Raw genomic sequence first — 14,766 nt, 5'->3', positions numbered from 1 at the left:
AACCCCTGGGTCCTGTGTTCCATCCTGTAGTCTACTTATCGAAGCAACTTGACCCAGTCAGGGGGTGGCAGCCTGGCCTGTGGGCCCTGGGAGCAGCAACAGAACTTACCAAGGAATCCCTAAAACTTACCCTGGGCCAGCCCATCTCAGTGGTCTCTCCTCACTGGCTTACTGACCTCTTCTCCCACAAATCCCTCACTCACCTAGGGCCCTCTCATCTACAGGAGTTTCACCTGCTCTTCATTGAGGATCCTTCAGTCAGTCTTCACCCTATTTCCCCACTCAACCCAGCTACCCTGCTTCCTCTTCCATCCCTTCCCCCTTCCCCAGCCCACTCCTGCCCTGAACTAATGGATGCACTTGCCAAACCTTGGGAGGGCCTATCCGACCTTCCCCTGACTAACCCAGACCTTACTTTCTATGTGGATGGAAGTTCAGTAGTAACAGCCGACGGGAGGCGAAAGGCAGCCTATGCGGTAGTCACAGATTCAGCCACCCTCGAGGCACGTCGCCTCCCTGACAGAACCACACCATCTTAACGGATATCCCCTTGTTCCAAGTACACCCTCAAAGTTCTCTCTCTGCTATGAGACAGCCAGCAGCTCCAGTCCCAGCTGTAACACCATAGTAAAGGTAAAATCCTCCCTCTACGCACCACCAGGAGGATATTTCTGGTGTAATGGAACCTTAACTAAAGTTATTAATGCTCCTTCCCTTTCCCTTGTGTGCCTGTCACCTTGTCCCGCAGTTAGAGGTATACGGACAGGCCGAACTTCTATCCCTCCTTCCACCCTCCCCTAATCACCGAGACAGATGAGCAGTCTTCCTCCCAGTGGTCATTGGTCTCTCTCTAGCATCCTCTCTGGTGGCGGCCAGGCTGGGTAGCAGAGCCCTAGGCTACAGTGTCACCTCAGCCACTCAACTTAAAGACAAGCTTCGTGTGGCTATCGAAGCGTCAGCTGCCTCCCTGGCCTCCCTCCAGCGACAAATCATGTCACTGGCCCAGGTAACTCTCCAGAACCGACGGGCCCTTGACCTGCTAACAGCAGAAAAGGGAGGTACCCATCCGTTTCTTCAGAAGTGCTGCTGTTACATCAATGAAACAGGTCTTGTAGAAGAAAATGTCAGCACTCTCTATCGCCTCCGAGAGGACCTCCGCGAGAAGCAGAATGCATCAGTCACGCCTCTTAACTGGGGGCAATCCCCCATGCTTACCTGGCTAACCCTTATTATCACTCCCATCATCAGAGGCACCAGCCAACCGACCCTTCTCCCTCACTCCGCCCCTAGTCAGCAGGAAGTAGCCAGAAAGAAGCAGCGTCCTATATCATCAAAAGGGTCAGAATGTAAGGCGGGTTGCCTCGCAGGGAGGCCGGACACACCCACCTCTGCACTCAGCTCCTGCCTCTGCATCCGGCACCAGGCTCTGCACTCGGCACCTAGCTCTGCCGCATGGCTACCCTGGAAGGCTCGGGCTGATGCAACCCTGGTCGGCTCTCGCACTGGAAAACCCGCCCAACAACCCGCCAACCAATAGCGGCCAGCCCCATCCCAATCCCGCTCCCCTGGAGCCAATCAGAGCACCCAGCTGTTGCTCCTTCCTCATAGCCATGAAAACCCCACGCCCCGGGAAGTCACGCGACTTCTCTGGCCCCCTTTCCCCGGACCAGGGAACCTCGCCCAGGAGCTGAATAAATTGGCATGTAATTTTCTTATAGTGGCCTCGGTTTCTTCATTTTAAACTCGGCAATAACCCTTAGAGTGAGTGCGAGACTGAGAGTGCCTGTTTCCTCATCTTCTCACGGATGTTGCTGTCACTTGCTGTAAGGGAAATAATTCAGTAATATGAGAGGTCAGAAAGGATCTCATGGTTGTTTCATTGCTTCGTTAGTGAAATTGAGCACCTTTGCTCTGGAGGGCTTGACTTTGCTTGCAACCTTGGGAAGGGGATTCAGAGAGAGAAATAAGCAGAGGGAACAGGCTATTTGACAGCTATGAAAATACAGAGTCCTCCAGAGCAAAAGGGTGTCTGCCGTCCTCAGACACCTTCAGCCCCTCATCGTCTGTATCTCAGGAGGGCATCTGGAAATTCCTCCTGCCAGGTTTTAAAACATATATTACTTTTGGCTGGGCTCACACCTGTAATCCTGGCATTTTGGGAGGCTGAGGTGGGTGGAACATTTGAGGTCAGGAGTTAGAGACTAGCCTGACCGACATGGTGAAACCCCGTCTCTACTAAAAATACAAAAAAATTAGCTCATGCAGGCGTGGTGGTGAGCGCCTGTAATTCCAGCTACTAGTGAAGCTGAAGCAGGAGAATCACTTGATCCCAGGAGGTGGAAGTTGCAGTGAGCTGAGATCACGCCACCACACTTCAGAGCAAGACTCTGTCTCAAAAATAAATAAGTAAAATTAAAATATATTATTTATTATCCTTTTTCCAGTCCTTGTTTAGCTTTTGTTGCTGTTTGCCCCAGTCCAGGATCCCAATGGCAGAGTCTAAGTCCTTCCATAACACTTTTTTTTTTTTTTTTTTTGAGATGGAGTCTCACTCTGTCACCCAGGCTGGAGTGCAGTGGCACAATCTCGGCTCACTGCAACCTCCACATCCCGGGTTTGAGCGATTCTCCTGCTTCAGCCTTCTGAGTAGCTGGGATTACAGGCTCATGCCACCACACCCAGCTAATTTTTGTATTTTTAATAGAGATGGGGTTTCACCATGTTGGCCAGGCTGGTCTCGAACTCCTGACCTCAGGTGATCCTGCCGCCTCGGCCTCCCAAAGTGTTGGGATTACAGGCCTGAGCCACCTCGCCCAGACGTCCATGACACTTTTAAGACTACTGTTAGCGTTCAGAGGGTGTAGGTCTGTTGGAGTCTTCAAAGTGAAACAGCTATAAGAGAAACCATCTAGCTCTACAGGCTTGTGCATGTCCATTTCCTGTCACCACCATTCCCTTCGAAGCTTTCCTCTAGATGGAAGAGACTTCCCAGAAGCTCCTTCCTTGTGGTTCTAACTGTGTTTCCCAGTGAAAGGCTCTAGAGAAAGATCTAGGAGACAGGAGAGAAGGAGAGGACATTGTCTTCTGAAGGCGCCAGTGGCCAGGCATGGAGCAAGTGAAATGCCCAGCCCCTCCCTTGGGCACTCTTGAAAACCATCCTTGCTCTTCTCCCATGCAGCGGTGGCTTCTCTGGCATTTGCTCTGCATGCTCTTTCCATAGTTGTTTTGGTTTTAGGACGGGCTTTTGGAGAACAAATATTTAAGTATAGGAATCTGGAATTGCTTCTTTCATCTTTCTAGATGTGAAGAACACAGTGACATCATTGCCAGTAGAAAGTGAGACACTAGTTCATGACAGGCTTTGACAAATCAGTTACCTAAATTAGCATCTGTGATTGCTTAAGGTCAACTGCCTATGGCAAGCAAGGCCTTGGGACACCAAGTAGCTGTTGTTATAAGATTCTTAGGTTAGATTCTTCTTGTAGAACAGGCTGGATTTTACTGGAAAAAGTGGAGGAAAAAAAAAAAGACAAATTTAGGACTGTAAATTTCCAGTTGAAGGCAAAGATAGACAACCAGAGAATTATTACTCTGAAAGAACTCCTTATTTCTTATGGTCACAGGGCCAAGATTTCTTTTCTCTCTTCCTCTCTCTGTTTTTTTTTTTTTTTTTTTTTGAGTATGGTGGCACAATCACAGCTCACTGCAGCCTTTACCTCCCAGGCTCAAGCGATCCCCACCTCAGCCACCCAAGTAGCTGGGACCTCTAGGTGTGCACCAGCACACCTGGCTAATCTGTAAAAATTTTTTGTAGAGATGAGGGACTCCCTATGTTGCCCAGGCTGGTCTTGAACTCCTGGGCTCATGATCCTCCCGCCGTGATCTCCCGAAGTGCTGGGATTACAGGCAGAGCCAGGATTTCTAAAAACCAAACTCCAAGTAAAATACATTCGAAATCGAATTCATGACCTTGTTAGATCTCTTCTGTAACAATTAAGGGATTACCTGGGAAGGAGAGAAACTCTAAGAGTTGGAATGTGGACCTGTGGGCAGATTTTGATCAACGGGAATACCTTGAAACCTGTCTCCCTAGTCACCAACAGCAGCTCTTTTTCCAGACTGGAGGAAGTCGATCTTCTTTTGCCTGAAGACTTCAATTAACTCACCTGAGACTGCTGCCTTGAGGAGTCTGTTGATTTTCCTCCCACCTTTTATTATTTTCAAAACCACAAAATCCTGGCAGACCCTCAGGTGATGATGACAAAAGGAGGCATCCAAACAGTAGCGAGACCTCGGCCAAGTGATCATGTCAGAAACCTGGGAAATACGAGACCAGGGCAGAAGGAACATAATGTTGAACAAACTGAACTGTTGGATATGGACGCAGTGGCTAGAGAGCCTGGCTTCAACCCGTCAGATGGAGCAGCTGGGGCGGCTCTCCTGGCTCACTCAGTGCTGTAACCTGGGGCCCACGGTCCATTAAATGCAGTCAGGATGCAGGCATTTACCTGGCTATATTACAGAGGAGGGGATCCGAGGCAATGGCAGATGGGAATGTTGAAGCCTATTTATGGCGTGTAAACTGCTCCGCCTGCTGGGGGGATGATACAGAGGATGCTGTCTTCATTAAGCCTTTTTAAAAATACTTTGGTGTGATGAGACATAGTGAGGCCTATTGGGGATGGAGAAAGTGAGTTCCAATCGGTCACCCGGGGACAGGGAGCTACACTATGGTGCAGATGTGCAGCTGCACAGAGACAAAAATATTATGTAACGAGCATGCGGAATGCCTGCTCAGAGTGAACTGTTGTTAGAACAAGTTCGTAACAAGACATAATTTATAACAATGTGCAAACACTTGCTGACTGCTAGATGAAATACACAGTTAGGCGGTAAAATATCTTACCAAAACCAATAAGGAAATGAGGCTGAGCACAATGGGTCACACCTGTAATCCCTGTGCTTTGGGGGCAGATGGTTTGAACCCAGGAGTTCGAGACCAACCCAGGCAACATAGTGGGACTCTGTCTCTACAAAAGAAAACGTGGAAAAAGAGATAATGAGTCAGGCTTGGTGACGTGTACCTGCAGTATCAACTTCGCAGGAGGCTGAGATGGGAGGATTGTTTGAGCCAGGGAGGTCAAGGCTGCCGTGAGCCACGATCATGCCACTGTGCTCCAGCCTGGGTGACAGAGAAAAAGAAAAAAAGAACAAAAGGAAGTAGAAATGCTAGTGAGAAAGAAAAAAAGGTGAGAATGTTTCTGATGTTTATTTTAACCTGACGGCCAATTTAATACTAAGCCTTATAAGCCCAGGTGGAGGTTGACTGAAGGCAGAAACAGGCCTGACTCCTTGGAGTAGTGTTTTTTCTTTTCTTTCTTTTTTTCTTTTCTTTTTTTTTGAGACAGAGTCTTACTCTGTCACCCAGGCTGGACAGCAGTGATACGGTCTCGGCTCACTGCAACCTCCGCCTCCCAGGTTCAAGCAATTCTCCTGTCTTAGCCTCCTGAGTAGCTGGGACTACTGTCACATGCCACCACACCTGGCTAATTTTTCTATTTTTAGTAGAGACAAGGTTTCACCACTTTGGTCAGGCTGGTCTCAAACTCCTGACCTCAGCTGATCTGCCTGCCTCAGCCTCCCAAAGTGCTGAGATTACACGTGGAGTAGCATTTGCCTTGGACATAGACCCTTGAAAGGTGAATGCCCGCAGTCAGGTAGAAAAAGAAAGTGTTTTCAGAAAACAACAAGCCTCCTTTTAAATGGTAAAATACTAAGAAATAGAATAATTACAGAAAAGTGAAAACGTGTATTTAAGAATTAATCCCTTATAAATTCATCAGGCCCAGACAGTTTAACAGGCAAGCTCTTTTGTTTTTAAGTTCATTTAAAATTTTGAGTTCTTACAAGGCAGGTTACTTTTTAAGTAGCAGATAATTCTCATGTTATTTAAATAATACCAATGGAAAGATAACGATGGAAGGAAAATCCCCCAGTTCGCTCAAGGCAGCTATCATATCCTTAAAATGTGGGATGAAAGCACACAAGGCCCTCTTTAGAAAGAAAACCCAAGATCAGGGGGATGAAGGCTCTCTGCACAGTGAAGGTCACCTAGCCGCTAATCAGAAATAGCTTGCAGGTTAGAGTTTAAAGCTAGAGAAAAGTCTCAAAGCCAACAGAGGGTTGCTTTACCTGAATTTAAACTCCTGACTCCCAGAAAAAAAAAGAGCTCTGCTGATGTTAAAAAAAAACACATGTGAATTGACTCGTTGTTGTACGTATTAAGACTCTTTGAAAAGTTTAACGATCTCAAATGCCTGTGAAACATTGCTCAGGCTAAATTACATAATTCATGAAAATGGATGATGGCTCGAAAATTATGTCAGTATACATAAGTGATTCACCAGTAAGCTTAGCAGATTTCTACAAAAAAAGGCGTGATATTCATAAACTGTGAAGCCTCAGTGGATAATGGCAGCTTTAAGAGATCTCTGCTGTTCTCTTTCTACAGCACCAGAATTTTTGAATATATGGTATTTGACAGCTTTTAAAATCTTGAAATCTAAGTGTAAAGCAATCCTTTTTATTTATTTTTTTCCCTTTTTATTTTTTAGCGACAGGGTTTTGCTCTGTTGCTCAGGCTGGAGTGCAGTGGTGTGATCACAGCTCACTGTAGCCTTAAGCTTCTTTTTTAAAAACTTGAGACAAAGCCTTGTTCTGTTGCCCAGGCTGGAGTGCAGTGGCGCGATCTTGGCTCACAGCAATCTCTGGCTCGCCTCCAGGGTTCAAGTGATTCTCCCGCCTCAGCCTCCTGAGTAGCTGGGATTACAGGCACGTGCCACCACCCCACTAAATTTTGTATATTTAGTAGACAGGGTTTCACCACGTTGGCCGGACTGGTCTCAAACTCCTGACTGTCAACGCGAAAATTGCACCAGATACAATCAACAGGCAGGAAAGACTTTATTCAGAACCACTACAAGAAAGGAGAGAGACCAGAACTAAGTCTGACCTCAGCTTCGTAGAAAGAAGGGTGGGAGGGTGCTTTAGCACTGGGGCGAGAGGGAGATCATGGGCCATTTCTGTTTGCCAGTCGGCTTTACCCAAAGGAAAAGTTAACTTTCTTGTATCTTTATGATGGGGGTGGTTTTACAACTACCCACCAAAGGCAGGTTCCTGCCCTCCCATGAGACTGAGAGATAGGGTGACATCTTCCTTGATGATTACTAAACTTTGAAGGGATGCATTTCATGTCTTTGGGAAAGACAGTCCTGGGCTGTAACCTAGGAAGACGCTTCTTCTGTTGAGACGGAGTCTCACTCTGTCTCCCAGGCTGGAGTGCGGCGGTGCAATTTTGCCACTGCAACCTCTGCCTCCCGGGTTCACGTGATTCTCCTGCCTCAGCCTCTTGAGTAGCTGGGATTACAGGCATGCACCATCACACCTGGCTAATTTTTGTATTTTTAGTAGTGACAGGGTTTCATCATGTTGGCCAGGCTGGTCTTGAACTCCTGACCTCAGATGATCAGCCCGTCTCGGTCTCTGAAAATGTTGGGATTACAGGTGTGAGCCACTGCACGCAGCCAGCAAGAGGCTTTTAAAGAGATTTACTGACATCTCAAAGGTACAGAGAAATCATTTTCAATTACAGGTTTTCTAAAGAACATCCTCTAAAATAAGGGAGGTCAGGACCTAGAGTCCGTGAGAAGCTGTCTAAAGTCAAACCAAGCTGAGGAGGACATTCAGCCCATTTTGGCAGGAGCTTCCCATCACCGGCCACTGGTGCCCAGCCACAGAAGCCTTCTGGTGTGGTCTTAGTCTGAGGCTCATTTTATTTTTATTTTTATTTTTGAGACGGAGTTTCGCTCTTGTTACCCAGGCTGGAGTGCAATGGCGCGATCTCGGCTCACTGCAACCTCCGCCTCCTGGGTTCAGGCAATTCTCCTGCCTCAGCCTCCTGAGTAGCTGGGACTACAGGCATGTGCCACCATGCCCAGCTATATTTTGTATTTTTAGTAGAGACGGGGTTTCACCATGTTGACCAGGATGGTCTCGATCTCTTGACCTCGTGATCCACCTGCCTCGGCCTCCCAAAGTGCTGGGATTACAGGCGTGAGCCACCGTGCCTGGCGAGGCTCATTTTATTAAAACACCTCCCATGGCCTCTTGGAGACAGAGACAGAATCATGTCCTTGGACATAGACCCTGGAGAGGTGAATGCCTGCTGTCATGAATAGAATATTTGTTTTAGTAGGATAAAGAGGACTTTTCAGGAAGCAATACTAAGTCTCTCAAATGGTGAAGCATTTCTCATTCCCTGTACAATCCCAGTGAAGACAGGTTTGTGCACCACCAAGAGTGAGTCAACATTGTTTTGAACTTCCTAGCAAACGCGACTGAATAGGAACAATAAGTAAAATAAGGATTGAAAATAAAAGACAAAGCTCGCTTGGATGTCTAGGAAACCTGTAAGATTTAAATAAGAATTACTCAACAAACCGGACCTAAGAAGGAGCTGGGTATAAACGCATTATACAAGTATCAGTAGCTTTCCTTCCCACTAATAATAATCATTTGTAATAAAATAGTTTGGGAGATATTTGCCACAAGAGAGAAAAATGAAGAAAGAAAGAGAAAAAGAGAACAAAAGAAAGAATGAGAGACAGGTGGGAGGAAGGTGGCGGGGAGCGGGGGCGGGGAGAGAGAGAGAGAGAGAGAGAGAGAGAGAGAGAGAGAGAGGGAGGAGGCAGGCTGGCCCTGAATTCTTAAAAACCTGGAGATGAATCTAATAAGACCCTAGGAAAAAAGCTTTTAAAATTTGCTGAAGTAAAATTCCCCAAATAAGTGGAAATTCATAATTATTGGATCAAAAGAGCCAGTATTACAAAGTTGTCAAAACTGTCAGACCCAAATTAAGAATTAAATTTAGCGCAATTCCTATAAAAATTCTAAGAGGACATTTTTATGGCTTGATAAATTGATTCTAACGAGAATTTGGAAGAATAATAGCGTAATCACATCCAATAAAATGTTGAAAAGGGAAACTAATGAGTGAGGATGGCAAACATCAAACCGCGCCATAAGTTACAGCAACTGGAAAAGTCTGACATAGCCACGGGAATAGAGACGTGTTCAGAGGAGCGAAGAACATCATCGTAGTTAGTTCTCACTACACATCCAACCTAAGACCCCATGATACCAAAAGCATCAGAATATTCTTCTTGTGGGAAGAGGGAATCATTCTTCCTTTCTTGTTCCCTACTGTCTTTTTTTTTTAAGTAGACCATCTCAAGGTCTTTATGTCCCTTCCAAGAAAAGCTTGCTTCGACTTTAACAAGAAAGAATTGTACCGTGTTTGCAAGTTCTTTGTTCAAAGCTGCCTTCTCAAAATTATGCTAAAAAGCCCTATTTGCTTGGAATTCCACTTGCTTGCTGTATATGTATGAATATACTTCTCTTAAAAATCAGAGAAAGTGGCCAGGCATGGTAGCTCATGCTTGTAATCTAAACACTTTGGGAGTCTGAGACATGCTGATCACTTGAGGTCAGGAGTTCGACACCAGCCTGGTGGTCAACATGGTGAAACCCCGTCTCTGCTGAAAATATAAAAATTAACTGAGGCAGGCTGAGGTGCATGAATCACCTAAGGTCAGGATTTCGAGACCAGCCTGACCAACATGGAGACTCTCCCTCTACTAAAAAATACAAAATTAGCCGGGTGTGGTGGCACGTGCCTGCAATCCTAGCTACTCTGGAGTAGGTAGGCGGGAGTCTTCTAAGGCAGGAGAATTGCTTGAACTGGGAGGTGGAAGTTGCAGTGAGCTGAGATTGCATCATTGCACTCCAGCCTTGGTAACAAAAGTGAAACTCTGTCTCAAAAAAAATTAGCTGGGCACAGTGGCACACACCTGTAATTCCAGCTACTTGGGAGGCTGAGGCAGGAGAATCACTTGAACCCCGGAGGTAGAAGTTGCAGTGAGCTGAGATTGTGCCACTGCACTCCAGCCTGGGCGACAGAGCCAGACTCTGTCTCCAAAATATACATATATATATATATATATACGTGTGTGTGTGTGTGTGTGTGCACGCGCGCACCTAGAGACTTTCAGAGCCTTGCTGGCAGCCTCTACCACCCCAAATTTTATGTTTTAAGATTTGCTTATAATGGTGGTGTGGCTCCCTCCCCTCTATTCCCATTTTAGGATGAAGGGGTTCTGGAGAGATGTACCTCCACCTGGCCCATGGGGCAGATGCCCGCTGGTCCCCTTGGGGCTTATAGAAGTCCTGGGTGTTGTAGGAAGGTAGTGACCCCACTTAGAATCTGAACCATCTTCACAGTATGCATCCTAACACAGGTGAGAGGGGGGTGGACTGCTCGTAAGAGAGGGTCAAGGTGGATGGAGCTTCTATCCAAGGTGGATGGAGAGGGGCAAGGCTGTGGGGAGCTGGCTGTTCTTTGGAGGGCTCTGGAGAGTTTCCCCACCGAGCCCAGCCCCTGGGCACTGGCCATGGCTCCTCACCCTGGCCTCCTACATGGCTCCTCATTCAATAACGGGGCTCTTCCCCCAGGCTCCCACGGCATCCTCAATGGTCTGCAGACACAAAAGCCCTTTTTTCCCCCAACTTCTCCTCACCCTCCAGACAGTCCCCAGAAAACAGCTTAATACCTTGTGGAAGGATGATTATCCTAATCTCACTTCATCTTCTTAATAGCTTTATGAGGTGGAGAAATAACTATTACTGTCACCATTTTATGGATGAGAAAACTGAGACTCAGAAGCTGTTTAATTTCATTTAAGCCAGGGGTCCTTCAAGCAAAAGCACTATTTAAAAATTCTTTACATCTTATGAGGAATACATTGGAAGCAAAGTGTCAACTTTGTCCTGTCCAAATTTCCCAAAGATAAAACAGCTAAAAAATCAAGTACGTATCCAAGATAAGTCATCTTTGAGTCAGACGTAATAAAGACAATGAAAAGAATGAAGAAAAGGAAGGCGTTGCTAAAAATAAACAAAGCACACATGTTTTACTCTGATTATTCAAATGTCAAAACAACAGACTTTCCAAGAATGCTTTAGGAAGGCAATTCCTCACAGTTTTGAGTCTCTGGAGGCCAATTTAAACAAGATGATTCTAGAAATGACTGCTATAGACTGCCAAACATTTTTGGAAATTGAAGATGAAGGCTTTGGGAATCCCCCTGAGCCATCAATCCTGAGTGCAGCGTTCCTTCTAGGAGCATATTACCAGATACGTTTATCTGAATAATGTACCGCTGTGCCCTGGAAGATGAGGGATGGTATCCAATGGGACTGTTGAACAGGAGTGGTTATTAAGCATGGCGGGAGTGTGGGAGAGGAAACCCAGGAGCTGTGTGTAGCAAGCAGTGTTGAGAAACTGGTATTCTTACCCAGAAAACGCCAACATTTAAGGTTTGGTTATCAACATTGATAATAATGGAACTGTAGTAAGTTTTCATCTCTGGATCGATGGCATTTCTGATTGATTCCTGTATCCCATAAGTGTGTTCTATAATGATGATGGTGCTTGGAACTCAGAGTCCTGGGCTCTAGGCTCTGCTTATGAGGATGTCAGCAGAACAGAGAGGGCTGGAGCACACCCCACAGGCTCGGAGGGGTGCTGGGTCACAGAGAGGACCAGGGATGGAGGTTGAAGGGCTCCTTGCAGGCACATGGGGGCTGGGGGTTAGGTATACAGACTGAAAAATGCCTTCCAGTGCCCAAATTTTACAGATGAAGAGAGCTCAGAGCCAGGTTCAGAGACAGCAAGGAGCGCACCTATTGTTGGAAGTAGTAAAGTTCTTTTTTAAAGTTTCCTTTCTTGTTAAATCATAAGTTTGCTAATAATTTTTATTAAGCCCTATCCTATGTAACTGTTAGACATGCCATGCTCACAGACAAATAGTACATTCTATATTCTTATACTTTAACCAAGATATCTGTGCTGGACGTGCTCACACGTCCGGCTCTCCATCGTTTTTACCTGTTTAGAAAAGTTTTAAGTTGTTAGCCAATTGGGTTTTAGTTTAGATTGTGAGGTCTGGCTCCAGCCAACGGAGATCAGACACAGCAGTAAGGACGACCCAAATGCATAAGGGATACATTTGTGCGTTTTCCTTTGTTCATTGTACTCTTGTGGGAAGATGGCTAGCGAGAGTACCCTTCTGCAGTCCAGGAAGTAAACATTGCACTGCTGAAAGATCTTTTATCTCAGCGCTAATTTTTCTTTGCAGCACCAAGCATCTGTTTCCAACACCTAAGTTTACACAGCCAAGCAGAGGATAAGTTAGGCTAGAGCTCGTCTCTCTTGGGAAAGAGAACATGGTCCTTCCTGATGCTTCTAAAGTGTTTCTCATCGTCCTCTTTGGGGCTCAACATTGCTACTGTGAGTTCATCATCTGTGAATCCACCTACGTCTCATCATTCTATTTTTCAGCCTGAACTCACCCTCCACATGTGCCTGCCCAAATATGAGAAGATCTCCAAGGTAACTTTCCTAAGAAAATGGCTATGTCTCTATCTGAAGCCCAAATACTCAAGCACACAGTCCTTCAAGTCCCTTTACATTCAGTTCCCTTCCCAATGCCGCATATTCCACCAAAGAGGCTTTCTATTCTACCACCATCTCAGCCTCTGGGCGGTTCTTCAGGAATCTGTCTGGAAACCAGGACTTGGCATTTATCAGGAAGAAACTGGCATCAACTTAGAAAACCAGGAAGGCAAGTGGAATGGGAATGACGGTGGGTTAGAGATTCGCCCCTTCCAAAGAGAGAGTAGATTCCACTCCATCACCCCATAGAGTTTTTTAAGGACATACAGGCCAGGAAGCTTCTCGTCTCAGGATAGGCTTGAAGCAATTCTCGGACGAGGTAGCCTTAGCACATGAATGAAATGAGCAGGCATGACTGGGTCCCAGGCCAAAGGGACACTGTTGTCCAGGGATTGAAAAATGGGGAGTCCCAATGCTACTGGGGTGCCCACCAGCACCCTCAATGATAAACTAAGTCATGTAGACTAAACACCTACATGCTGTGATCTGCCCAAGTGCTTCATACATACCGACTAATAAATCCTTATAATAATCCTGAGAGTGAGGGAATATTATCATCTCCCTTGTACAACTCCATTTTCTACTTTGCATCTCTGGTTCTATCCGGCCGGGTATGAGGCTGTGCACACACACTGGGTGGCCTCACTTGGTGATGTAAAGACTGGGTGCCCTGTGTAGTCTGCAGATACGGGCACCACTGAGTCCTGATGCTTAGAATTCAGACATTGCTGTCCATCTTTTCTTCCTGTGTTTTTCCTGGTTCGGGAGAAGGGCAGTGAGGAGGAGAGGGAGAGGTGGGAACCACTGGCATTCTGCCATGATGATTCTTGAATTACTTCCTGCCAGGAAGGGGACCTGGCTGGAAACAATGTAGGATGCCCTCCCCTGGAGGGGAAAGTCCTGCCAGGAGTGGAGGCCTAGAGGGTGCTCAGGAAATGCCTGAGTCACCCTGAGGACCCTGAGCTTTCCTTGGCACCCCTGCATCTATGTGAAATCACGGTGCTGACATGGAGAGGGATTCAGGGGACACAAAGTGCCTGAGCTAATGTCCTGTCCCCAGCCTCCTTTCTCTCTTGGGTGGTCCCACTTGGCTTCCTTGAACCCCTTCGCTGTACTGAGAATGCAGACAGGCACCAGACCCAGGGCTGGCCAGGAGGAGATGAGTCTGGGACGTGCATAGAGTGGAAGTAGAAGGATGCTTCTCAAAGGGTCACTGGCGCCGGACTCATCCTTTGTGCCCTCCACCCACAGCCGGGCTCTGAAACATTAGCGCCTGGGAAAACAGAAACATTAAGTCCTATGATAGGTCCAGTGATGATAGGATCTGCCATGTTTGTTTTCCTTCTCTGAGAGATCATATAGAAGGAATCCTCTTTTCCAACAGCTGAACACAGATTTTTAATACCTTTTGTCCAGTGTTACACTTCTAAAGTAGAAGGCTAACCCTGGTCCTGGTATCCTAGTTACTCCATCACAACAGGAAGGAGAAGCCCCTCCTCCAACCCATGCCTGTCTTTTGCCCCTCCTCCTCCACTTGGAAACTTTTGGCCCATTTGGGTGTTGACTTTGATGCAAGTCAGGGGTGTGTGCATTGGCGTCTGTGCCTGCGGTTGTGGTGTGCGTGTTTGTATAGTGTCTGGTTATGCAAGAGTCCCTAAGGTGGAAGTGGGGCATGGGAATGGGGTGCAGGGGAAGTGGAGGTGTGAGGGAAGTGAAGAGGTGCGATGTAGCTTCTCAGGAAGGGCAGAGTTCTTCCTAGCGACTGGGAAGTTTCATTTGGGGTTCTGGCAGCATGAAGAGCTCCCTCTCCCCTGCCCCCTGGATGGTAATCCTGAATTTAAGTGAGACCAGCTGGTGTGGTTTTGTTCAGCTGAGCATGGGCAGGGCAGGAAGACTGAGAGTTTGCCATTTTCTGTCCTGAGAAGCCACCCTGCCTCCTCAGGAGCTCCATGCCTACGCTGTCCTCCTTCCTAGCTCCTTCCCAGTGTCCTCAAGGTTTTGTAAGCACCCTCGTGGGGGTGATCAGGTCCCATCAGGGTTGTCTGGGCAGGTGTGTGCAGGTGTGTGTAGGTGTGTATGTGGGCATGTGAGTGGGTGGAGGCTTGTGTGTTTCAAGGGTTTCAGAAATTTTGAGGAAGAAGAATTCATAAGACATCTGACTTCTCTTGTGATATCAAGAAAGAGCAAGAAACTAA

This window comes from Callithrix jacchus, chromosome 1 (assembly GCF_049354715.1).
Source record: "Callithrix jacchus isolate 240 chromosome 1, calJac240_pri, whole genome shotgun sequence".
NCBI lineage: Eukaryota > Metazoa > Chordata > Mammalia > Primates > Cebidae > Callithrix > Callithrix jacchus.
The sequence above is the reverse complement of the archived record's forward strand: the minus strand, read 5'-3'. Positions refer to the sequence as shown.